The following is a 27,330-nucleotide window of genomic DNA, read 5'->3' on the forward strand; positions in this document are numbered from 1 at the left end:
CCTAGAGAGAACAACAGTGTTTCAAGATTTTTCATTGGGCCTTGGCTATCACTCAGGATTTTTTTTCCCAATCCTTTCGGTCAGACTTGGGTTTTCTTAGCATTATCCTGGTGGTTGCAGACATGAGTGAACTCAGGACATCTAGCATGCTTTGTCTTTCTTGAGATATGATATTTTATGGAAAAAACCCCAACCTTTTTACAATCAAAATTAGTCACCCCATGTTAAAGAAAGCATCTGAAGCAGGTGTTAGGTAGAAGGCTTTTGAGAAAAAAAAACCTTTCTTATACTCATAATTCCCTATGCCCTTGAGATATGGCATCTCTATGCATTTATGATAATAAAAAGATGGTGATTTTTAATCTTCTAAAATAATATATCACAGGATAATATTAGAATACAAATTTTATACTAATTTATATTCATAAAATCCTTACAAGTTGGCCTTCAACTTAGTGTGGGCAGTAAACTGTCTATAGATCTTGTCACTCTATTGTTTTTAATGCTTATACTGATCTCAGAATAATGTATATTACTAAGAAACAATTCTGAGACTGAAGGAAAAGGGAATGAGATTTTAGTTTAAAAATGCAGTTTTGAAATTCTCATGTAATGCAGATTTATGATAGTATATCAATTATGCTACCAAGTCAGAAAGTACCAGGGCATTACACAGTCATGATGATATTCCATATCTCATCAGCAAAAATAGTATTTTTATCATAATTAGAATAAGGACTCAGATTTATATAAAGCTTTAAGACTTATAAAACATTGCCATAAGGTTAGAGGAAAAACAGCATGTCAATGGATTATTGGCTTAGGAAGTGAAATAACTCAAGTAACAATAAATTTTCTATTTAATGTTACAATCTTTAAACTTACACTATATTTAGTACTAAACAGTCATCAATAAAGTATTCACAAATATTATTCGTTGCAGTTGTATTGAGTACATCCCCCATGGTCTTGAGTACTCCTTGCTCCAATGGACATAAACTTTTTTCTAGCATTGATAATAATTCCCAATTCAGACAGTTCTCATTTTGCATAAATGCATTGTTCCAGAGACCTCAATAAAGCCATTTGTATTTAATGCAAATTTGTTCCTACCCACCCACTTCAATTAGCCTATGTAACAAACGCATACAGAAAATAATACCTTAATGCAAGTCACAAAATGTACTAAATACAGACATATTAAATACTATACCATGATAATCAATAGAATTATGAAAAGAAAGATAAATTTAATGATAAAGTATGCATGATATTGTACAGTAAAGTTAACATAGGTGCGCATCATGTTACCCTTTTCCCACCCACTATACCTAGCTTTTCTCACTGGTACATAACATTTTTATGAAACTGTAGATATATTTGGACAGTAGCTATTTTCCCCCTTGCATATCTGATAATAGCAATCAATATTATTTTTCAGAATTCCTTATTTAAATTCTAATTTGCATAATATTAACTTAAATATAGCAAGAACTTTCTGTATAAGTTATATAAGTTCCCATTGCCCCACTAAAGGGGATTTTGTTCTGATAAAAATTTTTTTCTCCTCCCAGTTAAGAAATTTATTTTACAAGGTAGGTTCTTTGATGAAGTATGAACTTGTCTAACCCAAAGTATTCCCTTGGCCCCTTTGATCACTTTGATGTTCATTGCTTGGTTGACTGACAGTAAGTTCAACAAATTTATTTACCCAGCAGAAAGCCTGTGTAGCCATTCAATTTCTCTAGGGAACCATGACATTAAGGAATAATACTTCTCCAGAGATAGCAGTGGGTGAAGGAAGTAGTTGGTGGCAAATAAATTCTGGGCCAGGATGGGGTGTAATGGGGTGGGAGGAGCTTAGTGATGAGGGAATTCTGTACCACTTTGGGGCTGTGTGGCTTGATAGAGGCACAAATTATTTGACTCTTTTAACTTTACATACTATAAGTCTGGGGAAATGTATCCATCACTTGGGGAGATGAATTTCATTGTGGGGGAGGGAAGAGTTGTTTGGTTGCTAGAGAGCAACGTGAGTAGTTTCCTCTTGCAGGGGTGCCTCAAAACCAGGATAGGTAGTACAAAATCTAGATAGGATCCTGGGGAATCTAGAGCTTATCATAGAATGAAAAAAAAGTCTTAACTATTAATGACTTTGAATACTATTTCTTTAGATTTTTTTTTTCAGGTAAAATAATACCTCTCCTATATATGATATTTGAGTGCTTGTATAAGAGTTGAAGGCTTCTTTCTTGAGCAAAATCAAGGTATTCTCAAAGGAACTTTGTGGTTCAAGAGGAAGAACCAAATCAAATGATATTATCTAAAATAGGCCTGTCTCGGGACATGAGTTAAGGAGAAATATTTTATTCACTAGATCCCAAGATTGAACCTAGTCCTTGTAAATGCTGAAATGAGATTCTAGGCCAGAGATTTCACTGTGCTTGGTATCTCTTAGATTTCTACTATTTAGAGAAGTGGAAGTATATGAAGAACACAGGAAACCACAGGTTGATATTAAGAAACCAGAGATAAACAATGGCATCTCGAAGGCATTTATGATTTCAGTCATAAAATCATAATACTTTAACATGTAAAACCCAACTAGATAGTGTTACTTTAATCCTGTCTCTTCGAATAATCCATTATTTTATTGCCTAGTGATTCTATAAAGATTGAATATTCACTATTTTGATATAGAGACCTGGGAGAAAACAATTACCCTTTGACTGCAGGTGACACAGGCATGCCCTGTGATTTACATAACAAAAATTCTCATAAGATTTCACTAGCTCTCAAGAGAATTTGGTTATATTTTAACCAGCTGAAAAAATAACTCATTTGCCACCAGAGAAGTTTGAAGGCAAAATTATCTACATTAGCCATGAGTAGAAAAATCTCTGGAATATTGAGAGTTCCTGAAATGGGGAAGATATATCTGACTTCATTATTTTAATAATCATTGGGTCTTTTTTACAAAATAAATCTATTTTAGAAGAAATGCAAAGTGTCATCTAGTCACCTTTTTTGAACTGAATGGTTTTATTTCCTTAGATAATTATTTATTATTCAAATCTCCATTATTTTCTTCTTGTTAACGGTGAAGACTTTAGAGTGAAAGGAACTTGAGTCATGACAAGTCAATCATTATCATATTGATAGTTCCATAGCACTATGGTGATATTGCCCTATCTGATTATTGATAGCTGAGCAGCTAGAAAGATGTTAATGTTGCATACCCTTCCATTTTTGTTTGTAATAAGTGTTAAAAACAAATATCTGTAGTACTAATTCATGGAAAAAAGGGCACCAAAGGTGAGATTTATCAGTAGCCTTAAGTGATCCCAACATCCATGGGTCCTAGATTGTGTCTTATCTGTTGACTGAGTTCTGACACTGAGCAGGAAACTGAGGAGGAGTTTTACCAATGAATTTTGCTTTAGAATAGGTAAGAAATTAATATAGAGGAGAGTGAGTATTAGTTTTAAAAAAAGGTCACAATTTTAGAGAGGTCAGGCTCTAAACTCAATGCCAAAATAAGGCAAAGGTAGTAGGGATAGTTTAATTATATCAATTCTATCAATACTAATTAATTATTCTAGAAGATTAAAAATATCAATAGTTGGGGTGTTGTCAAGCTAAATCCATAGAATAAGAACTAAATAAAGTTAAAATTTTGTCACTATCTCTCTGTCTTATTTTTGCTTGCCTTCAGTCTTACAATCATTTATGTCTATATCTCATCTCTCCTTCCCTCAACATAGATTTGATTGTCACCTAATTCAGAGTGACTGTATCTTACATATTTGTATATAATGGATTGAACTTAGTGTCAGAAAGAATTGGATTCAAAATTCATCTCTAACTCTAGTCAGATGACAATAGACAAATCAGTTAATCTCTCTGAGATTCTCTTTCCTCATCTATAAAAGGAAAATCATAATAACTCTAACATTTACTTCCCAGAATTGTTTTGAGATTTAAATGAGAAGATATACACTAAGTATTATATAAATGTCAGTTGTTATTGCCAAAGCTATTATTGTCATTTTATTATTTCTAGGGCCTAACATAAAATCTCATACATGTTAACAATTTGATAAATGTTAAGCTGAATCCTTATATAATTCTTGAGTAAAGTTTGTAAAAATCATAAAATCTTAATAGCAGGAAGCCTCCTTGTAATTATAAAATGAAGACATTCATAAGACTTGGAGCTCAGTGAGACCCTAGAAACCATCAGTCCAACTCTCTTATTGTACAGATAAGGAAAGTAAAACTTGGAGAAAGATGACATTACTTGATCATGGTCACATGGCTAGCAAATCTGAGATGTGAACCTAAACTTTCTATATCTAAAACCCATGTGTTTTTTCCTCTACTGTGCTACATGTTGATAAAAATCCTGAATTTCTGTGGTTGGTAAGATTTACTCCTTTATGAGAAGGGTCCTTAAACTTAGGATTTGTTAATATACACATAAATATATTCCAATAAAATTTATTCCCTTTGTTATGTCAAATATTTTATTTTACACACTCAAGAACATTACTCTGAAAAGTGAAATATAAGTTCTGCTTAACTGCCAAAAGGTAAAAAAAAATGGTTAAGAATCCCTGTTCTAATAGGATCTGGTCACAGTTCCAGGGCCCAAAAGAATGCTATCACTTGTGGCTGATGGGGAACAGGGACACCTTTCTCGATAAAAATCAGAGTACAGAGTAGGAAAGCAGTGACACCTTCCCCTGTACCACACTACCTTGGAAGCACCAACAAATGTGTGTGGGTTGCAAAAAAAGCCTGGAGTTTTGGGCAGTACTTACCCACATCAGGTTAACAGAACACAATTTTAACATAAAGTTCAAAGTCAAGAAATAGGATGGGAAACTAACAAAAAAGAAAAAAATAAAGAAACTGACCATAAAAATCTGCTATGATGGCAGGAAAGATCAAAACTCAAGCTCAGAAGAAGACAACATGAAAACATCTATAAACAACAGCTGGAAATGGGACAATGCAGGTTCCAGGCTTCCTCAGTATATGTGACTGTCTGGCTGGACTCAGGCCAACAGGGTAGTTCAGCAGAGCCATAGGCAGGTACCTGAGTTCAAATCTGGCCTCAGACACTTAACACTTACTAGCTGTGTGACCTTGGGCAAGTCACTTAACCCCAATTGCCTCACTAAAAAAAAAAAATCTTTCTTCATCTTAGTTCCTTTTTTGCATATTTTGTTTATTCACTCAAAAAATATCTGACATATTTTTCTTACATGCCTTTTTGCCTACTGCACAGATAATTCCAGAGGAGTGCTGGCATAATAAATAGAAGGCTGGTCTTTGAGTTAGGATGGGCCAGATTCAAGTTCTGCCCTTGCCATGTTAATTCTGACTCTCTTAAGTCACTCAACTTCTCTTTTCCCCCAGAAAAATTTCTAAAACTGTGTTGCAGAGCTGTTATTTTTCTGGATTGATAGAGATAGTTTCCTAACTCATAGGTCCAGACCAAGAAAAAAAATTCATATTTTACTACATATTTGGCACTTACTTTGTTTGTTTGTTTGTTTTCCTATTTGAAGGTATGGAAGGAAGTAAGAGAGATACAACTTTCCCCTCAGCATGGCCCTAGCACATCTAAACTAGCTCCCATCTATTAGACTTTGACTTCTTTGTGATCAGGGACTATCTTTTTTGCCTTTCTTTGTATTCCCAACATTTAGCACAGTTTCTGTCCCATAGAAGGATCTTAATAAAAGGTTATAGAATGACTGAAGCTAATTAAATATTTGGCAAAAGTCATGATCACAGAAATATACTTTTAGAAGTATAAGCATTCTTATTCACAATTAAATTTTTTGAACTTTTAATATACCCAGTGTTTTGTGATAAAGATTAAGATGTAACTGAGTAGGGAGTTGTCCTTGTTGCTACCTAGGGTGATTTATTCTCTATCTCACTATTGAAAATTAGTCACAAGAACTTATCATCATATCTCATGTCTCTAGCAAGAATCTTTCTTCATTTAATTTTGTTGCGAAACATCTGAATGACAGGTCTTCTATCAGCTAATATATTCTTAAAACTTCAACTATTATCTCCATTTAGATTACTATCAGTTCTCTTATCTAGACATTTCTCCTAAATTTCACTCCTTTATCTCTTTCCCTCTGGACACTGTCAGGTTGGATACTTCAACACTGATTAAAGCTTAAAATATCCAAGAGATCACACATATACCTCATTCTATCCAATGTAGGTCCTAAGGGGGAGAAAATCACTCTTTCAAGATGCTATCAATATTACCACTATTCTCCTACTCATAAAGGCTCAAACTTCTTATAGTCAAATTTGAGAAACCTCTTTTTTTCATTTTCTAGAGCTAATCAGTCATTAAATTCCTTATGTATTTTCTTTCTAAATAGTTCTCATATTTGTTATTTACTCTGTCTCCATTCAAGCAGGAGCTCTTACCTTTGTCTTTATATCATGGGCACCTTTGGCAGCCTGGAGAAGTCTCTGGACTCCTCTTACAATATATATTTTGAAATATATAAGATAAAATTTATAAAATTAGAAAGGAAACCAATTATATTGAAATAGTTATCAAAATATTTAACAAAAATAATATTTTAAAGAAAAATATATACTTTCCAAAACAAAAACAACTTAGGAGAGTAGCATTGTTTATATCTATCTATCTGTCATCTAGCTATAATCTATGTCTATCTATCTGTCTGTGTGTATGTGCATATAAATGTATATATGTATATTATATATATATGTTCATATATAATCAAATCTAATGTCCAAATACATCATATTTGCTTCTGTAATCAATTTTTTGTGATATATTGTTTTAGCCAAAATATATGAAGAAAAACTAACCTCATACAGCTATATAATTGAAAAGGGTGCAGTATTTTACAGGTAAATTACGTTTTAGCATTATTATGCAAATAGTTTTGACCTCACATACCTCCTGAAATAGTCTCAGGGTCCCCAGAAGTCTATGGGCCACAGTTTGAGAACTGTTGGGCTAGACAAACTATCATAATTTCATTTTTTGGAAGTTTTCTTTTTAATTTCACTTTTTTTCCTTTTCAAATTTTGAGTCTAAAACTCTCTCCCCTATAGATCTGTGCATACCCTTTGATCCAGAAATACCACTGCTAGTTTATATCCCAAAGCCCTCCGCAAATAGATAAAAAGACCTATTTGTACAAAAATATTTATAGCAGCAATATTTGTGGTGACTAAGAATTGGAAATCAAAGAGATCAATTGGGGAATGGCTAAACAACCTATGGTGTATGATGGTGATGGAATATTATTGTGCTATGAGAAATTGCAAGCAGGATGATTTCAGAAAGGCCTGGAGAGACTTGTATGAACTGATGTATAGTGAAGTGAGCAGAACCAAGATAACACTGCACACAGAGGCAACAATATTGTTTGATGAAGAACTGTGAATGACTTAACTATTCTCAACAATAAAATGATCCAAGGCAACCCCAGAGGGCTACTGATATAACATACCATCCACCTCCAAAGAAAGAATTGATATTGATGGAACACAGACTGAAGCATGCTATTTTTCACTTTCTTTCATTTTTTTCTTTTATTCTAATTTTCTTATTCAAAATGACTAATATGGTGATATTTTACATAATCTTACATGTATAACCTATATCTGCTTGCCGCCTTAGGGAAGGGTGAGGGGAGGGAGTGAAGGAGGGATAAAAATGGGAACCTAAAGCTATAAATAAAATCTTTATTACTTAAAAAAAAAATAAATTCTCTCCCTCCATCCAAACCCTCCCCTGGGAAAGGTAATAAAAATTATGTCAGTTATACATGTGAAATTATATAGAATATGTTCCCCCATATTAGCCATTTCACAAAACAAAGGAAAAAAAAATAAACTGTGAAAATTATACTTCAATTCACATTCAGAGTTCATCAGATCTCTCTCTGAAGGTAGATAACATTTTTTCATCATGGTTCCTTTGGAATTGTCTGGCATTGTTGTATTGATCAGAATATCCAAGTCCTTCCCAGTTTATGATCATTACAATATTGCTCTTACTGTGCACCATGATTTTCAAGGTCTTTTCACTTCACTTTGCACCAGTTCATTTTGCCATGCTGTTTCCCCTACTGAAGCCAATCCTATTGTCATTTCTTAGACCACAATAGTACTTCATCATAATCATATGTCACAACTTGTTCAGCCATTCCCTAGTTGATGGGCATCCCTTCAATTTCCAATTCTTTGCCAGCCCAAAGAGTTGCTATAAATAATTTATACATATAGGTACTTTTCCTTTTCCTTTGATCTCTTTGCGGTATAGACCTAATAGGTAGTATTATTGTATTGTTTTGTTTTGTTTTACAGGACAGTGAGGGTTAAGTGACTTGCCCAGGGTCACACAGCTAGTAAGTGTCAAGTGTCTGAGGCCGAATTTGAACTCAGGTCCTCCTGAATCCAGGGTTGGTGCTTTATCCACTGTGCCACCTAGCTGCCCTCAGGTAGTATTATTCCTTGGTCAAAAGTTATACACAGTTTTATAGCTCTTTGGGCATAGTTCAAAATCGTTCTCTAGAATGATTGGACCAGTTCAGAACTCCATGAATAATTTATTAGTCAACCTATTTTCCTTCATCCACCCCAGATTTCATCATTTCTGTTACCTGTTAGGTGATATCTCCGAGCTGTTTTATTTTGCATTTCTCTAATCAGTAGTGATTTAGAACTTTTTTTTAAATGTCTGTTTCTGAAAGCTAACTGTTCATATCCTTTGACCATTTAACAGTTGGGGAATGGCTTTTAGTTTTGTAAATTTGATTCAGTTCCCTTTAAATTTGAGAAAATAAGCCTTTATCAGAAAAAAAAATGTCTTTTTAAAAATATTACTTCATTGTCTGTGGTACTTTTAAATAAAATATAGTTTCAATGCTTGTCACTTTTTTTTAAACAGGGCAATGTGAGTTAAATGACTTGCCCAGGGTCACACAGCTAGTAAGTGTCAAGTGTCTGAGGTCAAATTCGAACTCAGATCCTCCTAAATCCAAGGCTGGTGCTTTATCTACTGCACCACCTAGCTACCCGCACTGCTTGTCACTTTTAATTTAATCTATTTTTGCTTTTGCTTTTGTCTGAGATCATGATTGCTACTTCTACCCATTTTACATCAGCTGAAGCATTCTGCTCCAGCCCTGCCCCTTTAAAAATAAATTCTTTGTGTTTCTGTCTCCACTCTCTCTTATAAACAAGAAATCACAACCTCTTGATGTCATTGGTCCTCTTTGCAAAATGAAGGACCATCCCCATCACCAGCAGCACCACGACCTACAATTACTACTACTACTACTACTACTACTAATATAAGCAACATATTGCCAGATTCTGGTTTCTAATCAATCCTGCTATCCACTTCTATTTTATAATTGAGCTGATCCCATTCAAATTCACTTATGTTTACAAAATGTATGTTTTTTCATGGGATTTTTCTTCTGTTTATCCTTCTCTCTGTCTTTTAATCCTGTCCCTCTTCAAAAGTCTACTTTCTTTCTGTGGAAATGTATTTTGATTTGGGGACCCTACCTTTGGGCTGAGATTAGAAAGCCTCAGGTCCTCAGGGTCTCTTCTGTGTGGGAGGGGCTATTGCCCCTCCCCCTCCTCTTCAGCTGAGCCAAAAAGCCCCGTGGGCTGTACAACAGGCCAGGTCAGACAGCTGGGGGGAAAAAGCCCCCAGCTCCAACAGCCCTGAGCAGAGGTATCTGAGAGATCCTGGGCTTGTCCAGGCTGGGCTCTGGTGTAGCACGTGAGGCTTGAGCGCACCCCCCCCACCACCAGCTGCAGCCCTGGCTGGAGGATTAGCTTGGTCTGTGGGGGTGCAGGAAGCCCTAAGATTTGAGTGGAGAGAAGAAAAGGTATATATAGACCTGGGGGTTAGACTGGGGTGGGGGCGGGGGGAGAAGAGGTCAAGAGGCGGCTGACAAGATTAGAAAGGTTGGAGATAGAGAGACTGGAGGGCAGCAGAGGAGAGACAGGGGGTACAAGGACGCAAGAGAAGGCTAAAGGACTAGGAGCAAGGAGGAAAGGCCGGGGGACAAGATTAGAGGGGTGGCAGACTGACGGAGCAGACAGACAGAAGGTCAGTGAGAGAAAAACACAGGGGTTCAGTGGTGGCAGTAAGTAGAGGAAAGTTAGAAGCAGGGGGATTTACAAAGTGAAAGGGGTTCAGAGTTAGAATAAAGGACTGCATGCCCTGAGGCAGGAGACAGCTAAGGCCCTTATTGTATTAAAAAAAAGTTCCAGGCCCAGCAGGTGGGAAAGAGACTGCAGTGGAAAGAGACACATGGCAATGCAGTCAGGTTGTACATTTTATTTCCCTGTATTCTTAATTTTAAATAGTATCTCATAAATAAACTCTGCTTTGATTATTTAGTTAAGAGGCTTCTTAATCTTTTGCTTATCAATTTGGGAGTGGAGCAGTGTGGTGGAACTTTATAAATGGCCCACATTAAATTAATAGCTAGTCAGTCAACAGTCCCAGATTAAGTACCCCAATCAGATTAGCCCCCCAAATTAGCCCTAGTCATCAAACATATTTTCACATCTGAATGGCGACCATGGCAGGACTTATGGCCCAATTATAGTTTTTCTAAGCTTATCATTTTTCATATAATCATAAATTTTCATAAGTCCAATTATATATAATTTTTTCAGATTAGATTAGCTAGTGAATAATTATTTTTTTACATTTCTGATTTCACTGCCTCCTGTAATCTGTCCTCACTTTTATCATTCCTTCCCCCCATATTTCTTATCTTTTTGCACTTATATTTCCCTATTGGGTAGAATAGTTCTCTATACCCAACTTTTTTGTTTCTGTGTATTCTTCCTTCTTTGAACCAATTCTGATGAGAGGGAGGTTCAAGCATTACCCACTACCTCTACCCCAATGTTTCACTTCCACTATAAAAGTCCCTCCTTGTGTACCTCTTTTATGTGAGAAAAATGTACCTGTTACTTCTCCCTTCTCCCTTTTCTCCATGTATACATTTCTCACCTATTCATTTTTTAGAGCTTATCCCAACATGATCAACTCACATCGATGCCCTTTGTCTATGTAGATTCCTTCTAACTGCCCTAATAATGATGAAAGACTTAGGAGTTGCATTTATTATCTTCCCATATAGGGATGTAAACAGTTTAACTTTATTGAGTCCCTTATGAGTACTCTTTCATGTTTCCTTTTTTATGCTTCTCTTGAGTCATATTTTTGAATGTCAGATTTCCTATTCAGCTCTGGTCTTTTCATCAGGAATGCTTGAAAGTCCTCTATTTCATTAAATTTTCATTTTCCCCCTGAAAGATTGTACTCATTTTGCTGGATGTTATTCTTGGTCATAATCATAACTCCTTTAAATTCTGGAATATCATATTACAAGCCTTCTTCTTCTTTAAGGTGGAAGCCTCTAAAGCTTATGTGATCCTGACTGTGGCTCCATGTTATTTGAATTGTTTCTTTGTGACAGTTTTAAGTATTTTCTCTTTGGACCTCTGAAATTTGGCTATAATATCCCTGGGAGTTTTCCTTTTGGGATCTCGTTCAGGTAGTAATCAGTGGATACTTTTAATTTCTATATGACCCTCTGAATCTAATTTTGGGGCATTTTTCCTTAATAATTCATTGAAATATGATGTCGAGGCTCTTTGGTGATCATGGAATTCAGGTAGTCCAATAATTCTTAAATTATTTCTCCTCACTAAACCCAAAGGACAATCGAAATGTACATACCCTTTGATCCAGAAATACCACCACTAGGTCTGTATCCAAAAAAAATCATAAAAAGGGGGAAAGGACGTACATGTACAAAAATATAGTTGCTAGGTTTTTTGATGGCAAAGAAATAAAATTGAGGGAATGATCATCAGTCAGGAAACGGTCGAACAAGTTGTGGTATACAAATGCAATGGAATATTATTGTGCTATAAGAAATGGTGAGCAGGCAGATTTCAGAAAAACCTGAAAAGACTTGGAAGACCTGGTGAAGTGAGCAGAACCAGGAGAACAATATGCACAGACAGCAACACTGATCAACTATGATAGACTTAGATCTTCTTATCAATAAAATTATCCAAGACAATTCCAAAATACTAATGATGAAAAATGCTTTACACATCCAGAGAAAGAACTATGGGAGCATCTAGGTGGTGCAGTGAATAAAGCACCAGCCCTGGATTCAGGAGGACCTGAGTTCAAATCCGGCCTCAGACACTTAACACTTACTAGCTGTGTGACCCTGAACAAGTCACTTAACCCACCCAAAAACCAAAAAACCACTATGAAGTCTGAATGCAGATCAAAGTATACTATTTTTATTTTTTTGGTGGTTTTCCCTTTTGTTCTATTTCTTCTTTCACCACATGAATTTTGTAAAAATATGTTTGAGAAGACTGCGCATGTATAACTTATATAAGATTGGTTGTCATCATGGAGAGGTAGGATGAGAGGAAGAGAAGGAGAAAAAGTTGGAACTCAAAATCTTATACTTTGCCTTATGACTCCTAACTTCATTCTTCATCCTCACAGTGACTTCTTTCCTTCCAAACCTCAATTATTTCCCAGGATATCAACCCTTCATTGACCATAGTTTCCTCTCTTCCTTTGGTGAACCAGTTCAATTATGCTATCTTCTCCTCTTAAATGCCTTGGCTCTGTGTCCTCTCCTCATGCTGATCCTTTCTTGTCAAAACTCTGTCTTGCCTTGACTACCCTTAAGCATGTTGTAAAGCCATCTTTTTTAAATCAACAAGCATTTATCAAGCACCCACAGTGTGCCAGGCACCTTGCTAAACATCGTAGACACAAAAATTGTTAAAAACATGCCTGCTAGGACAGCTAGGTGGTGAAGTAGATGGAGCAGGAGGACCTGAGTTCAAATCCGGCCTCAGACACTTGACACTTACTAGCTTTGTGACCTTGGGCAAGTCACTTAACCCTCATTGCCCAACCAAAACCAAAACCAAACAAAACATGCCTGCTGCTCTAGTAGCTCAAAATCTAATAAGAAAGACAACACAGCATCAACTGTGTACAAATGACATTTACAGAATGAATCTGATAATCTCAGAGTGAAGAGTTTTTGCAAAAATACAATTTTAGTTTGCTTACAGCAGAGGTGTCAAACACACAACCATGTGGCCTGCAATACTCCCAAGTGTGCCCTGAATCAGATTAAAATGTCACTGGGGAATTTTTAACAAAATAAATTTAAAAAATTAAAATACAGCTTAAACCTAAGTCATTGTGTGGTCCTCCTCATATGTGGATCAGTACCTCCATTTCTATTCCAGTCAAAGCTATTTTATTTGCAAGAGAATTTTCCAGGTGCCTGTATCTATGTGTCTTCATTTCCATATACTCTACATATCTTGCTTATGCCTATCTTCCTGTTTGTATGTAACCTCCTTTAGGCTATGAACTTTTCCCCCCTTTCTTTGTATCATCACTTAGTACAATGCCTGTTACATAGTAAGTATTTAATAAATGCTTCTCTCTTTACTGATTGACTGCAAAAAAAAATAGTCCTTGATCTCAAGAAGCTTCCATTTTTTGATTGAATATGTCAGGGAGTGAAGAAGGGAGAGTGATACTTCCTTTCTAAGGTTGTGAAACATGGGTGGTTGGAAAGATAGTGAACCTTTCAAAAGCAATAGGCAAGTTTTAGATGGGTCATTTGGCTGTTGTGTTGGGTTGGGGGTAGAGTTGTATATCACTATAAGGGAGATTCTGGTGAACAAACAAAACTAGGCAAATTGAAGCAAATGGTTCATGCAGTGTGGCTAGGGGAAGGGTGTTAAGGTAAGCTTGGAGAGAGATAATGAAAGTCCTTTTCAGCTAAAAGCCTTGGACTTATCCCATAGACAACAAGTATTGACATTCCTTTTTTTTTTTTTTTTGAGGGGGTGTTCACTTTAAGAAATGGCACTTAACACTATCATTTAAAAGGAGGCTCTGGAAAGTGATTTTGGATAGTTTCTTTCATATCTCAATTCTTGCAGTTCCACTTCAGAACCACAGTATAACCTCAGGGTTTGGATGAAGTGGATTTTGTGTGTAGCAGAGGGCTCTGATAATTTTCTGTAATTATTCTATGTTGGATTGAAGAAACTCCTGGGACCCCAAGCTTTAAAGAGGTTGCTCGACCCTGTGAGTTTATTGCTGAAGTGGGTATTATAGATAAATGTGTGTTTTATGATGCTTTAGAAGTTTGCCTTGAAGCCTCCAGGGTAAAGGTTTTATGAATAGGGGTAGCTGCTACCCAAGTAAACCCACGGTACTTCTAAGTGCATGCTACAGTAAATTCTGGAAACATTCCTAAGTCTTCTTTCTCTTAGTGGCATTAGTAGCTTTAGTAGTCTTACTCCAGTATCACTTTTATGTATACCCCATAGGGAGAAGGGCTGTGGAGGTCTCCGTTAGCATCCAAATCAAAATGGCTGAGGGTCTCAGAAAAAAAAATCATCAGGGGGCAGCTAGGTAGCACAGTGGATAAAGCACTGGTCCTGGATTCAGGAGGACCTGAGTTCAAATCCAGCCTCAGACACTTGACACTTACTAGCTGTGTGACCCTGGGCAAGTCACTTAACCCCACTGCCCCACAAAAACAACTATAACAACAACAACAAAAATCATTAATAAGCACAGATTTCACGGCCCCTAAATCATGTCATTCACTTGTTTTAGTTGTATCCAACTCTTTGCGACCCCATTTGGGGTATTCTTGGCAAAGATAGTAAAATAATTTGCCATTTCCTTCTCCTGCTCATTTTAGAGATTAGGAAACTGAGGCAAAGAGGACTAAGCGACTTGCCCAGTGTTAAACAGTTAGTAAGTATCTGAGGCTAGATTTGAACTCATGAAGATAAGTCTTATTGATTACAGGTCTGGTACTCTATTCCTGTGCCACCTAGCCATCCTGTCATGATTTTTTTTTTTAAATATGGAACGCTTCACAAATTTGCGTGTCATCCTTGTGCAGGGGCCATGCTAATCTTCTCTGTATCGTTCCAATTTTAGTATATGTGCTGCCAAAGCGAGCACCTGTCATGATTTTGATATATAATTTCCACATAAAGGTATTTAATAACATTTTTAACTATAACTTAAATACTTTCTATATAAATTTAAATAAGCAGTGGGTATTATTGGTCAGAGATTCTACAAAGGGAAATCTAACATATACATGTAGAAATAAGCTATTCTGGAGGATTTGAAATATAGAATTTCTGCTTAATTAGTTTCTTCTGATTTATATTTCTTCCCAATCAAAGATTATTCAAAGTATTTTTAAAAGCCTCTTCTTTCTACCAGTCCCTGAACTTATTGCCATATAAATCTGTGTTCTCCTTGATGTGGACAAGTTATCCTACTTAGGGAAATCGTTTTTCAGGCCTTTGGGAATTATTAAGGGGTAATTTCACTGAGGGAAAATGTGTTTGTCAGGTACACTTGCCAATTTTCTCCATCGATCATTGTTTTCATAAAAGTGAGTCAAAGGCCCCTAAAGAGTAAAGTAAATAATAAACATACCAACCAAACAAGCAGAGTCTGTAGTCCCATGTGTCTTCTATCTTGGCCAACATAAGTAGAAGATTGATGAAAAATGCACAAGATTGTAGTGTAGTGCATTTTGCCATTTCAGAAGTCTCATAATACTGTGTTGTTTGGGGGCCTATTTCTGCCATTTAAGCCAAATGTGGGGATTTCAGAGTGCTGTGAAGTGAAATGAAAGGATTGTACTATTTTAGGCCAGAGAATTTATGACTTGAGTTCTGTTTCCTATAATTTTATAATGGATATCTTTCTAAAATGTAAGAGCTACTTTCATTGTCAAATAAAACAGAATGCTTTTATAAGATGGCAGGTATGGACAGCAACAAAAACCAATGAGCAGAAAGGCACAATATAGATTTGTTCTTATTTTTTTATTTATGTCTAGTTTGATTTTTACATCACTAATATTGGGTTGAAATTGACCAGATACCTCCTACTGCATGCAGAATATTACTTTAAAGAACTTACATTGAGTACTTGTGTGCCTCAATATGGAGCAATGACCAAACAATTCAGATTTCTTACAGAATAAAGAGTTGAATCTCAGAAATAAATCAAAATGCCATCCTTTTGTCTCTAAAATATAACATAAAGATATACATATGCACATAGACATACACACATATGTATATATGTATATATATATATATATATGAGAGAGAGAGAATTTATTTGGAGTACAATGTGAAGAGAAATTGAACAGGTCTGAAAATATGTTTTGTTTTGTTTTGTTTTAAATCTCACTAACATAAATATCAGTTGCTGAATTTTCACCTTTGGCTATTGATTTTGGTTACATACAAGGTCCGAAACTGGCTGAGTACCATTCTGCTTTTAATAATATTTTGGTGTGCTTTAGCTTTCTTTCACTGCCCTATACAATTTCAAATGAAGCTTTGTAGAATTATTGCAAATGAATCCCCTTATTAAACATTATCTTCCATATGAACTTGAATACTTCTTCACCTATTGTAATCTAACTCTCTCTCTTCTCTACCACTTTCACATACATTTTACCAGGAAACAACTAGCCCTGGGATCTCTAATTACTGATTTTTCCCCCTTTCTTGAAAGGCTCACCTCAAATATTATGCTGTTGAAGTCTTCCCTGTTCACTTCTCCACTACCCACTAACAAAAATATATTTTTCCCTTTTCATATTTCTCATAGAATTTTACTGTCTACTTTGCAATTATCAACTTTTCCCTTTTATTAAACTTATGTATGTCCTTGATCCTAATTGAAGTGATTTTAAATTTCTTGAGGCAAAGACTACGTTACACCTTAATATCCTCAACAACTCTCCAATGTCTTGAAAAAAATATATGCTTAATAAATGTGTATTTAATATTGAATAAATGAAATACAGGTTAGATTTAGACCATGGAGGACTTTGAGTACCAATGTAAATTAAATATAATTACTGCTATATGTAGTTACAGAAAACTTATGGATAACAATTGGAGTTACCAGCCTTTAGTAGCTTTGGCAACTGTGTAGAAGAGTGTTTTTGAAGAAAGGATACTATAGGTTGGAATTCTGATTAGAAAAGGATTTAATTAATAGAAAGAAGAAATAGAAAGTTGAACAAGAATGGGCAAGCCTGGCAGAGTCAAGATGGTGGAGGAAAGGCAGTGACTTCCCGGACCTCTTCCCCCAAATCCCTCCAAATAGCTTGAAATAATACCATAAGATAATTCCTATAGCAGCAAAACCCACAAAAGGATGGGGTGAGATCATTTTCCAGCCAAAGATGGTTTAGAAGGTCATCAGGAAAAGTCTGTTGTACTGGGTTGAGAGTGGAGCATAGATGGTCATGCCAGAAGAGATTCAGCCCCAGGCAGGCTGCCCCAGAAAAACAGGTGTTGGGAGCCTTGAATCAGCTGTAAGCAGTAGCTGCTTCTGGAACTCAGCTCACAGACTGGTGAGAGGGTTGAACAGTTGGCTGGGGGTTGGGGGAGATTACAGGGGTTTCTGCTGGCAATGAGGCAGGACTCTGTTGTTTTGCCCACACCCAGACCCAGGAAGCAGTCGGCGGTGGTCCAGGTGGGGGTGGGGGTGGGGGGGCTCAGGCTTGCTGGAGTTTGGAGTCACAGTGAAACAGGATTCTGTTTCCTGGTTAAAGGGCAAGTGGGCCTGTGGTTGCTTGCAGACCAGACTACAGTCCAGAAGTATAAAGTCAAAGCTCCAACATCCAAAGCTTCCCCCACCAAAAAAAAAAAAAGAGAAAGTGAAAAATAATTAGGCCCTAAATTGGAGTGTTGGCAATGAGAATTGAAATGTGTGTGTGGAGGAAGAGTTTTCAAATCTTTCCATCTTCCTTGGAATGTCTTTATTTCTTGTCATTCTCCAAAGGACGGTATCATTTAAGACCCAGATCAAATTACACTCCCCCATCCCCAAGTCATCCTTGCCTATTCCAGATAAAAATCATTCTTTTTTTTTTTAAAAAATCATTCTAACTCCCTTTCATTTTAATTTGCTAAACATTTATCAGGCACTTAATATGCATGAACCAATTAAACAAAATTGACCCAACCATCAAAGAACTTCCAATTTATTAGGTATAAATGTGTGTGTGTGTGTGTGTGTGTGTGTGTATGTACACACACACACACATATATATACATATATATGTATATATAAATATGTGTGTATTACATATATACACACACATATACACATATATCTATAGATATATGAGATATGTAGATATGTGTGTATATATGTATAAAAAACCAAAACATTCACAAATAAATACATCATAATTTGAACTTGGAAAAGGCAGAAATAACGTGGAGTAGAGAATGAACTCAGCAAAATTCTCCTGTAAGAAACAGTAGCAGAACTAAGATTTGAAGAGAGGAAGGGATTTAAAAAGAATGTAATAAGGCAGGAGGGCATTTCAGTCATTGGGCATAATTTGTGTATTGGCATGAAGACAGGGTGTGCCATGTGTAGTTTGTAGAATAGTAAATTTTAACTGATACCCCAAAGCACATTGTGGCAAGTCATATTAAATCAAAAACCAAATGATGTTGAGGAAATTATAAGTTCTTTGGAACATGAAGCATACTTATGCTTCTTATTACCTAGCCCATCACTGAAACTCACAAAATCATACAAGTTTTGTATTCAAAAGAACTTTGTGGGGCAGCTAGGTGGCGCAGTGGATAGAGCACTGGCCCTGGAGTCAGGAGGACCTGAGTTCAAATCCGGCCTCAGACACTTAACACTTACTAGCTGTGTGACCCCAGGCAAGTCACTTAACCCGAATTGCTTCACAAAAAAAAAAAAAAAAAAAGAACTTTGGATAACATTTTGTCCAGTACCCTCAAATTTACTAGAAATGAGAACAAAATCCCTAAAAACTTATATAATTTTCCCAGTATCACATAGCTTTTTGTGGCAGTGTTCCGGCTAGGACTATGAGCAGCAATAAAAAGTAGTGGGTATGGAGTTGGCATTAGATTTAGACAATAATGAGTATAGAGGTGGAATCAGAGTTAGGAAGACATGACTGATTTCAAATGCTGCTTTTGACACATTCTGCATGATCCTGAACAAATCATTTAATTGATCAAATTCTCAGTTCACTCTAAACCTTATAATATGCAGAATAGGTGTCAATTTATCCACATTGATAGAGGAAGTTTTATTAGGAGGCCAAGACTTCCTTATACCAATAAAATCAAAGGTTTATTCAAGAAGAAGAAAAAGAAGAATGGAAAGGAAAAAGGAATACTTATGATATTGAACTAAATAGTAAGATTTTATATAGATTTTATAATTTTCATAATATTTATTTAATTTATACAGACCATTGTCTAAATATTTAGAGAAATATAGATGTACATAACTGATTAATTCTTATGATGTTATTTTGTGGGCAAAGAGCAAGTACCCCATGCTTCATACTGCCAATGAATATTTTTTTAAAGCACTGGCTTTTCTGAGATAATAGCAAGAGTAATTTTTTTATGTCAGTATCTTTAGAAATATCCTTTTTTTTTTTTGCTTTCCATCAGTGTTTACTTTTACCAGTCCCTAATTCTTTTTCAATTATTTAGTTTAGAAATTATTTAATTTTAGACTGAAGATATTAGCATGCCAAATTACAAATTTCATTGTGGATTTAGTATCATGTTAATGTTAATGTGTTCATGCTTTTTTTAATATCCAAAAGCAAACAATTATTTTAAACTTCTTTTTTTTTCTGGAGTCCTCTCTTCAGCACATCGTGTCATATCAGAGATTTCTGTTGAGAAAATAAGATGTATGATATTTGTTTTCAGTAAATTTTAATTGTGCTAGCAAAGTGGCAGAAAGGCAGAAAATTGCAGACTTTTTAAACTTGTGAAGAACTAGCAAACTCGAAGGGCTAGTTAATTATTTCTCTTGGATGGGCAATGCACTGTAAAAAACAGAGATAATGATAATTGGGGTGACTTTATTTTGCTTCCACTCTGTTAGCACATAAAAGGAACAATCAGTTTTTAATCTAAAACTTGACATGAATAAACTTGCTTTATGAGTTTCATGGTACATACTGACAACAAATAAGCACAGACTTTTGTGCTTTTGAAGGAAGAGTTGGATTCTATCATCTATTGAAGACTTAATAGCTCTGAAGTAATCAGCAACAAGCCAACCAACTGGGAAAATAATTGGGGTAATTAAAAACTATAGAATTAGTCAAGTGACAAAAACATCAGGGAAAGACACTAAAGAGGCTTCTCCATCTCTGTCCACCACCACAAATCCACATTCTTACTCTCTTTTTAGCTATGAAAGAGTTCTTTTGACATAGCTGTTCCTCAGAGTAACAGTTGGTTTGTGGTTTGACTCTTTCTAGATTACAGAACCAAATTGGTTTTTGATAAATCTTTAGGACTACTGCCAAAGCATTCTTTGGCACAAGCAAACCAAGCATTTGACTTTTCAGAAAAAGTGAAACTCTTGAAAGGAGCTAAGTACATTGCATTAACAGCATTAGTTTGACATACCATTTGACATTATATGTTTCAAATCATTTACTAATGTATTATTATTCTGATACAAATAAAAAAAAGAATGAATGCTACATTTCCTTTACACATGAATGCTTTGTAATTCTATCTAATATATAGTGAATAAGTGACATATAATCTAACATTTGGGTATATAATGTTTGGTAATGTCATCCCTAATTTTCAGCATCTTTATTTTCTACATGTCCACTTAACATATACATGCATGTGTATGCACATTCATACTATGTGAGGTCAAGGGCAATTGAGTTCCAAAGCAGTCAGTCCTTACACTGTCCCAGAAATCCTTTACAAGATGAAAAAAGTGAATTCAGTTTCTAGAAATTTATAATATATACATTTTTTCTCAAGAAAAATAACTGAATATAATTTTAATATGTACATATGAGTTTATCTCATAAAATATCATATTGTATTTTTTAGTAAGGAATGTATCGAAATGATTTTAACAGGGCAGCAAGGTGACACAGTGGATAAAGCATCTGCCTTGGATTCAGGAGCACATGAGTTCAAATCCAGCTCATACACTTAACACGTAACACTTACTAGCTTTGTGGCCCTGGACAAGTCACTTAGCCCTCATTGCCCCACCAAAAAGAAAAATAATAATAATTTTAACATTGAAAGGCAGCATGGTGGTAGAAAGAAATCTGTTTTCAAAATCAGTAAGTCTTAGGTTTAAGTACTAACTCTGACATCTTTGAAAAATAGCAGAAAATTAGGAAAACTTGTATCACTGTCTAGTTGGGAAGGAGCAGAGAGGGGATAAGTATTCATATAGCACATACGACCAGGTCCTTTGTTAAGTACTTTTTGCAAATATTTTCTTGTTTGATCCTCTTAACAACCTGATGAGATAAGTCCTTTTATTTTTCCCATTTTACCATTGGGGAAACTGAGGCAAACAGGTAAAATGACATGTCCGGGGTCATACAACTAGTAAGTGCACAAAGTCACAATTAAACATCCTAACTCCAGGCCTAATGCTCTATCTACTGTCTTCCTTATCTGCCTCTATATCTCTATGATTATTTCTAAGTATTAGAATTGATACTTCTAAGGATTAGTATTGTATCTCTATAATAATTTCTAGGTATTATTTTTAAAAAAAGACAAAAATGGAAAGTAAATGATTAAATAGAAATATATTCCAATAAATGGTGAATCACTTAATGTCTGTGTTGCCAGAAAACTTCTTAGACTCTAAGTTACAGATCAGATGTTGAATTGCATTGACAGAGGAGCTCCTTAAGATAATGAAGTAAAAGGTCTAGTGAAGAAAGAAAAATGCTGTGAAATAGGGACATTCAAAGATTAAATAGAAAATATAAACGACAAAATTATGTTTTCAAATACATTTGAAAGGCGACACATATAAATGAATGGATATAAAGATTACGCCTTTTCTGTTTGCTTAATCATCACCATAAATTTATGAACCAAGATTCTTATTGGAAAAGTGGACAACCATCCATTGTAGAAAAGAAAGGGCATATACAATAATAATTCCTTTCATTTTTATCATGTAAACTGCAAAATATTTATAATTTTGTGGATTGAATTTAATTATTTTCAGCAATACATCTGTGAAGTAGGTAGAAGGTGGCATTCTTTTACTGTATTCAATGGTAGTGTCTGTACATGCTATCTAAAATAGACATAACATATATTTATCATATGTATTACAATAGAAAATCCATTTCTCGGTTGCATCTAAATTAGATCTCATTCTATACAATGCTTTAAGAGAAAATATTGGATATTGTCCTCACTGGTGAAAAGGAAATTAAACCACTGAATGGAATGTATTCTGTTTAGTCACTTATTCCTCAGGCTTTGGTGGGATGTTTTGTTTTGTTTTATGTTTTTGGTTCTTACTAAAGTGAATTAATAGTTATGTAACTTATCCATAACTAGGATGGTTCATAAATTTGCTTTGGATTAAACAAACAACTCTGTTTTTTGGTGAGTGAAATTCTATTATGCATTTTAATTCCTTGGGATCTGCATTTTATCTTAAAGAACTAAAACAGAAAATATACTTTCATAGAATAATATTTCTAATTGATTCTGGAGCCTTAATTAAAGAACCAGCCTTGAGGACAGAAGTTGAAACTGGAAATAGAGACCAGCATTTTTCCTTACCTTTCATGTATATACTTCTTGAGCCTGAAAATAATCAAGTACTTGTGCTACTTTGGCTATATTATTGGCCCATGAAATTAGAAAGACAACAAAATATGCGACACAGATAAAAACCAACCTTTGAATACCATTTTTCATAGATTCTTAAGATCCTATGTTTATGCTTTTATGCAAGTACTGAGAAGATATGTTGTAATGCTAATCCTCACATGCACATTTATTCCATCTGGGGGGAAAAATCACTGCTCTACAGTTGAAAAATGTTGTAGTTTACAAGTCCCCCTTTTGTGGCTAATGAAATATGCATTCTGCCTTTAGGGCTCTTTGTAGTAATGGGCAAGACAACAACTCATGTTTATCTTTGTCATGGAACTAGACTTGACCCAAATGAAACAATTTCAGGTCCATTGAATGTATCTTATAATTATTCAGTTCATCTATTTGACAAGATCCTTTTAAGTTGTCTTCTAGCAACTGCTGAAGCTTATATAGTGGTCATCACCTATCTCAGCTCTGAGCTGGATTTTCTGTTATTCCCTTTGTTCTTTCTCATTTTTATGTTTTGATTAAAATTCAGCAGCCATGCTGAGGAAAAGTGAGAGGAAAGATTGGTGGGGGGAAGGTGCCTAGTCAGGTTAAAGATATCCTTGTGAGAGTATATATGACATAAAATGCATATTCAATGTAGATCCTTGGCTGAGAGAAACCCGAGTGAAAGAATAGAAATAACAGATGCTTACTTAAGAGAAAAGTAAATCTTGATTGATTTTTCTCCTTTAAACTATTTTCGTTGCTTAAGGGTATCAACAGCTTATAACTATTTTTACTTATAACAAGAAGAAAAATAATGTGTTTCATGCCCTGGTCCAAACCTGATATTTGAATAAGTTCCTTGTTTATCTTTCTTTTTAGATGGAAGCATAATGAACAGATGCTTGACAATAAGCCTCTCATGTTTTGTGTTTTCATTCATGTAAAAAGTATATTTAGCTTTCATGAAGAGATTAACCATGAGGAGATTTCTACTTCTATTCTATCATAGACAAAAGGGTTGAAATTTTATGATATCAAGGTGTGGTATGTTATTTTTATGAGTTCATGAATTTGTACTTGCTGGTCACAAGAACAACAAGATGGAGCTCTGGATATTTTCTTTGGTGCCCATAACCTCTCTAAACTCTCCAAAAGAGAAATAAATGATGGGCCAGAGATAAAGCAATTTCAGTAGTCTCTATGGTCAAAGACATTTAGAATTGAAAAGATTCAAAAATGTTCGCTAACCCTGAGCTTACTCAGCACCCTTCCCTGACGTCGTGGGCTACTGACAGTGAAATGGAGCTAGCAAGACCCAAGGAAAGGAAACAGGTTTACAAAACCCACACCTGAACCACAATTCTTCCTCCCTTTTTTTGGTGCTGTGGAAGTTAAGACTCCACGGTCTTTGGAAGTTTCCCTGTACCACAACAGAAAGCCAGGGTAGTGAACCTAGATTAGCCAAGTTTTGGATGAATCTTAGCCTCTTTAAGATGCTGCCCCCTTAGGAAATCAACATCAGTAGAAACAGAGTCACACACACACACAAAAAAAACAACATCATGGGGCAGCTAGATGGCACAGTGGTTAAAGCACCGGCCTGGATTCAGGAGTACCTGAGTTCAAATCCGGCCTCAGACACTTGACACTTACTAGCTGTGTGACCCTGGGCAAGTCACTTAATCCCCATTGCCTGCAAAACAAAACAAAACAAAAAGAAACCAACGTCATGAAAATCTTGCTTAAATTCAGTTTTTAAGTGCTGCTTCAAGAAGTAAAGAACAACTTAACTAGCTGCATGAATATTCAGTGCTCATGGTAAGGGCATGCCAATATAATAAAAATAAACAACACTACCCCAAAATGACTTTCACTTTTATTGCTAAAATAATCAAATGATCAAGGTTGTTCTTTATTGAATGCAATAAAAAATAACAATACATTTGAGAAAAAGACCACAGTTTTAGAATATCAAAGAAAATGACTAAAAGAAGTAGGGATGAAGGGGAAATAACACTTTTAGACTCAAAGGATATAAACCTGCAATCACCAAATCCATCTTGTATTGGTTAAAAATAGAAAAACAGACCAGTGGAACAAGGACATGTCAGAAACAATAGAACCCAATAATGTTTGATAAAGTGGGAAACATAGGTTACATAAGGGTTCGGGAAAACTCCTTATCTGATAAATACTGCTGGGAAAACTGAAAAAACATCTGACAGAAATGAGCTTTAGACCAACATCTTATGCCACATTCCCCAATAAATTCTAAATGGTTATGTGACCTAATATTAAAGAGTATACTATAAAAATACTACAAATAAAACAGAAGAGGAGCAGCTAGGTGGTGCAGTGGATAAAGCACCAGCCCTAGATTCAGGAAGACCTGAGTTCAAATTTGGCTTCTTACACTTGATAGTTCCTAGCTATGTGACCCTGGGCAAGGCACTTAACACTTATTGCACCACAGAAAAACAAAAACAAAAGAAAAAGAAAAAAAGAAAAACTGACCATACACCTCTAACAACTATGTATTTCAAACTAACCAAAAGATAGATGCAATTACCAAAGATAAAATAGATGGCTTTAATTAGTTGAAACTGAAAAGTTTCTGCACAAAATTCATTTACCTAACAATAAGAAGAAAAGAAGTCAGATAAGAAAAAAAATCTTTATTGAATTTCTATAAGGGTTTTTAAACTAAGATATATGAACTCTCTACATATACACACATACATATATACACCTATACAATACATATATAGGTAAATATATGTACATAATGCAATATATGTATATATACATATGCTACCCAATGTACATAATGCAATATATGTATATATACATAGGCTACATGTATGTATGGGTGCATATGTATTATATAGTTATGTATTTGTAGATATCATATATGTAAACATGCCATTTCCTAAAAGATATATGGCCACAGGATATGAAAAAGTAGTTCTTTAAAGAATTGCACAGTATTTGCAACCACATGAAAAAATGCTACAAAATATTAATACTAAGAGAAACACAAATCAAAAGCGCTGCACACACTACAAATAATCAAAAATGACCCTCCCCAAATGATAATAATTGATTTTTGAGAGATTAGGTATACTAAAGGATTTAGTTTAATTGTGAAATGGTACAACCACTTTGGAAAACAATTTATAATTTTACAAAGAGTGACTAAGATGCCATTAGCCATTGAAACAGAAATTACATTACTTAAGTACATAACCCAAGGAAGCCATTAATAAAAAGAAAGTCCCCATATACTCCATTTTTTTATAGCAGGTAAGTATTGGAAACAAAGTAGATGTCCATCCATTGAAGAAGAGTTAAACAAATTGCATTACATGAATATAATAGGATGTTACTGTGATGTAAAAAAATGTGTATAATGAATATAGAGAATGATGGGGGGGGGAATCTATATGAACTGTTGCAGGGTGATTGGCTGAGCCAAGAAAACAATATGAGCAGTTACCATAGCAATGTAAATGGCAACAACTACACACCAAATAATCAGAACTGAATGTAACAGATTATAAAGATCAAGCAGGCAGCAAAAGAAGAGATATGAGAGGACACTCCCCCACTTAAACCCTCTGTAGATGTAAGAGGTCCAAAGATACTAGATGTTACACTTGTTATTTTTATTTTTTCAGTGTATTGATCAGTTGTGATAAATTATAATCACCAAAAAACATTGTTATGTGAGATGACTCTGGGAGAAGAAGAGAGATAATTGAGATAATTATGATAATTTAAGAAAAAAAGATGTCAATAAAGGACAGTATTTTTAAGTGATTATGAAGTGTATCAATTGAATGGATCTTCAATGAAATTATATTGGGATTAAATTATCCTCCAGTTTTACCCCAAATAGACCAATTTGTTGAATTTTGTGCCTTATCATTTATGTCCTTTTATTGTTTTTGTTTGTTTGTTTTTGGTTTTTTGTGGGTGCATTATAGGATGTGAATGATCTCTTGTCAAGACAGCAAAATACTGAGAAACCTGCTTTTTTTGCAGGGTGGGGGCGGCAGGAGTAGGTATTTTTCACACTTTGCATATATAAGAGGAACTTTATAAAAGCTTGTTGATGTGACATAGGCTAGGAACTTCCCCCTTGGGTTTCATTTCCCTTATTCCCTTTGTTATAGAAGTACCTCATATTTTACAATCTTTGTTGTTGATTTAATTGGGTCTGCATTTCAGAGTTTTATTTCCCATTTTTCTGATTTAAGATTATTTTGAATTTTTTCAAATAATTATGGATATTTTAGATCTTTTATAATAACTCCCCTTATCCTTTTATTTTGAAATATACTTGGCTGTTGGATAATGGATCTTAATTTTATAGATTTGTGACAATTCTGATTAGATTTTGGATTTCTGAATGTTTTTCCCAACCCATCTCTTTTGTTTTAATTCTAATGGCATTGACTTAAAAACAAAACAAAAGAAACAAACAAACAAAAACCC

At 35.0% G+C, this 27,330-nt stretch overlaps 1 protein-coding gene and 1 non-coding gene across 4 annotated transcripts in view; one reads left to right on the forward strand and one right to left on the reverse strand.

Moving 5' to 3' along the window:
• Positions 1-27,330, forward strand: part of ERBB4 (erb-b2 receptor tyrosine kinase 4) — a 1,387,693-nt gene that overhangs the window by 824,750 nt on the left and 535,613 nt on the right. The gene's annotated exons all lie outside the window — the stretch shown is intronic.
• LOC122752059 lies at positions 15,006-15,112 on the reverse strand. The gene has a single exon (XR_006355863.1). It is a non-coding gene; the product is annotated as a U6 spliceosomal RNA (small nuclear RNA).

This window comes from Dromiciops gliroides, chromosome 3, assembly GCF_019393635.1.
Source record: "Dromiciops gliroides isolate mDroGli1 chromosome 3, mDroGli1.pri, whole genome shotgun sequence".
Lineage (NCBI taxonomy): Eukaryota > Metazoa > Chordata > Mammalia > Microbiotheria > Microbiotheriidae > Dromiciops > Dromiciops gliroides.